Source organism: Falco naumanni, chromosome 13 (genome assembly GCF_017639655.2).
Source record: "Falco naumanni isolate bFalNau1 chromosome 13, bFalNau1.pat, whole genome shotgun sequence".
Lineage (NCBI taxonomy): Eukaryota > Metazoa > Chordata > Aves > Falconiformes > Falconidae > Falco > Falco naumanni.
The window spans coordinates 373,809-377,665 of record NC_054066.1 but is presented as its reverse complement, the minus strand read 5'-3'; positions in this window follow the sequence as shown (position 1 = coordinate 377,665).

Below are 3,857 nucleotides of genomic sequence, written 5' to 3'. Positions count from 1 at the left end.
CTGAACCTGGACAGCAGGGGAGAAAAAAAAAAAAACGGTGTGAGAAAAGGTTTTCCTGTGCTGGGAGGGATCGTATCCTGCAAAATCCGCATCTGCTTTTTGGGAGGGGGTGATGCTCAGCCTCACGTAACTCCTTGCCATCGCCCACCATTGGGTTTTGCTTTTTTTTTTGTTTTTCATTCCAAAGCCACGTGGTGTTAGTGTAGGAGAGTGGGGAGGCTCAGTGTGGAGGTTTTTTGGTGGAAAATCAACGTCAAAGCGGGCTCTGAAAGCAGCAGTTTTGGGGTTTCTCCGGGTTCTGGGTGATAAATGCCAGGTGAACCCCAACCCCTCCGCTCTGGCACCATCTACATGGCAAAGGACGGGGAAAGCACACGTGGGAACGGGAGAGCGAATCCATCCGTGTCCCACTGGGAGACGGCGGGTGCTGAGCGTGTTAGAAACCTCCAGGTCGGAGCACAGAGCTGCATCTGAATTGTGTCCAGTTTCACCCCACATTTGGTGCTAAAAGCTGCTTAAAAAAGGCTCCCGGAGCGGTTGGGGAGATTTTTTTTTTTCTCCTCGGTGTTATCAACATGTAAATCTATGGCTGCTCTTCAAAGGCTTTGTCACGATAACTTCAAGGTAGAGGAGGGAGAGTAATAAACGCACTATCTGGTGCCTCAGATCTGGGTTGCAGGCTGAGCCAGGCAGTGGCACCGTCTCCCAATGTCCGCAACCTCCATCCTGCCAAGCTCCATGAGGTTTCGGAGCATTTATCCCTGTCCCTGCTTTTATCCTCCTGTAAACTTCTGGATCCTGGGATAACACCTGCCCGAGCCCCCTCCAAGGCTGGGGAGGGTGATGCCATCCCACGGATGAAGCTTAAACCTGGTTAGAAAACCTGCTGGGGGCAACCAAGGTCTTCTACTGCACCTTGGAGGAACGTGGGGTTGAAGGGGGTGGCTAAGCCCGGCTCTGATTTGGCCACCGGCCCAGGGCGAGGAGGCAAAGCCAACAAGGAGCGGTGGGAAACGGCAGGAGATGTGTTCTGGGGGAGAGCCACAAGGCTGGGAGACACAGAGGAGCCCTCACCCAGCCGCATCTCCAGGAAAAGGGGATTTTCTTCTCCGGGAACACGCAGAGACCAGCCCAGCCCTGCAGATCTCCCCCCTCCCCCAGCTCTGGGAAGCAGCCCTTACACCTGAGCACCCTCCCCCACGGCTGAAGGTCCCAGCCAGGTCCCTGCACCAGCCCCCTCAGCTTGCCAGCTCCCTGGACTCGGGGAAGCTCACATCGGTGGCGGGAGCACGGATGAGTGGAGCAGGGCCACCACGGTGGAGGCAAAAGGCGAGCAGAGAGCATCCGCCAGCAGGAAGCTTCCTGAAGGTTTTTTCCATCCGATTTTAGCCACGGATGCTTTCCCGAAGCCCCCAAATCATTTGAAACCACAGCAGAGGCTCTCTGCCTTGAAGGGCGCTGCCGTCCTTCCACCCACGCAGGAGGGGCTGTTTGCAGGGAGTAAATTTGGGCGAATTGGGGCTTTTTCACGCAGGCAAAAAAAATGAGGTTTGGGTTTGGGTCCTGTATCTCCAGCATCCCAGCCGGCATCCCAGCCGGCAGAGCCTGCGGGCACGTGCCCGGGCGATGCCGGCCGTTGCAGCAAGCCGAGTCCTTTGCAGATCTCAGGCTCCTTAATGAAGTGCTGGCACCTGGAACTGGGGTGACAGCATCAGCTGGAGGGGACTGGGACCCTGAGAACCCCCCGGCAGGTCGGGATCCAGCAGCTGGGGAGCAGAAATGAGGCTTTTGGCTCAAGAAGAGGAAAACTGAACGTTTGCCACGCTGCTGGGTGGTGCCGGAGCAGCAGCACAAGAGCAGCTCTGCGATGCCAGGAGTGGCGTGGGTGGCCGAGGCAACATCCTGGGGGCTGTGGGCACGCACGGAGCTTCCCTATGGATATTTATCCCATGCCGAGCCTCCACTTCTCACTTTTCCCTCTGCTATTAACCTCTGCCATCAAATATTTCCACCCTCTTGACTTTCCACCCCCCCCACCCCACCCCAGGCTGAGCGTCACCACGGGATCAGCCAAGCCTGAGGGGGGTTGGAGGCATCTGGGATTAAAATCCCTCTCTCTTTCATTTAGGGGGGAAAAAAACTGGGAATAATCTAATAAGAAATCCGTTTGAAAGCAGATAGTTAATTCGCCAGGGAGCTCTGGCAATGTGGGATCAGGTTAAATAGGGGAGACACAAAACTTCAGCCCTGGGGGTGTTTGTCCCTCTGGATCGGTGAGCACAGCAGCGGGATGCCAAGGATTTGGGATGTCAGGGATTCAGAGTGCCAGGGATTCGGGATGCTAAAGATACGGGATGCCAGGGATTCAGGATGTCAGGGATTTGGGATGCTAGGGATATGGGATGCCAGGGATTCAGGGTACCAGGGATTTGAGATGCCAGGGATTTGGGATGCTAGGGATATGGGATGCCAGGGATTCAGGGTACCAGGGATTTGAGATGCCAGGGATTTGGGATGCTAGGGATATGGGATGCCAGGGATATGGGATGCCAGGGATTTGGGATGCAAGGGATTCAGGGTACCAGGGATTTGGGATGCAAGGGATTCGGGATGCTAAGGGTATGGGATGCCAGAGATTCAGGGTGCCAGGGATTCGGGATGCCAGGGATTCCAGATGCCATGGATATGGGATGCAAGGTATTCGGGATGCTAGGGATATGGGATGCCAGGGATTCAGGGTTCCAGGGATTTGGGATGCTAGGGATTCAGGATGCTAGGGATATGGGATGCTAGGGATTTGGGGTGCCAGGGATTCAGGATGCCAGGGATTTGGGAATGCAGGGATTCGGGATGCCAGGGATTTGGGGTGCCAGGGATTCAGGATGCCAGGGATTCAGGATGCCAGGGATTTGGGAATCCAGGGATTCGGGGTGCCAGGGGTTCAGGGTGCCAAGGTTTTGGGATGCCAGGGATTCAGGATGCCAGGGATTCGGGGTGCCAGGGCTTCGGGGAGGTGGGAGGCAGTGGGATCCTGCCTGTGGTGCCCCCTCACACCTCAGTCTTGCTCGGCACAAGGCCGCGATGCCATAACACAACGGGCGATGAGCCAGCGATCCCGAGCTCCAGGGGGGTGAAAAATCCCAGGAAAACTGTCGGCTTGCCCGAATCCCCCCCACAGCCAGCCCGGGGAGAAAAAAGCAAAACTGAAAGTAAAGGAAATTCTGCTTTACGCTGCCCTGAAAGCATCAGGCTCATAAAAATGCAACAGTTTGGATCCACAAATACGTGAAGGAAGAGCAATCCCGACCCACCATGTTCTGGCTGGGAAAAGGGACAACGAGGGGGACCCCACCATGTTCTCCTGGGAAAAGGGACAACGAGGGGGACCCCACCTTGTTCTCCTGGGAAAAGGGAAAAGGGACAATGAGGGTGACCACACCATGTTCTGGCTGGGAAAAGGGACAACGAGGGGGACAGGAGTGAGCCCAACTTCAGCACGCAGCATCAGGATGGAGGGGAGGCAGCTCGGGCGCTTCACCCCAGCGTTATCCCAAATTTAATGCCCGCATCCATGGGGGCATGGGAACCCCCTCCCGGGATGTCGTGGGGGGATGTCTTGGCCATAATTTAAATTTGGGATCGGCAAAACCATCGCCCCTGGCTGGGAGGGTCGAGGGCCACGCGAGCAGAGCCTGGCCCTGCCGCGGGCTGCTCCCTAAAGTCACCGAAAAAACGGGATAAACTCCAAAGGGGTTTTATCCAGGAGGTAGGGATGGAGGCTGGCGGTGCTCCCATCCTTTTCCCGGGGTTCTGTGCCGGTGCTGGGCGCCGGTAAGGATAACCCCAACCCACAGAGC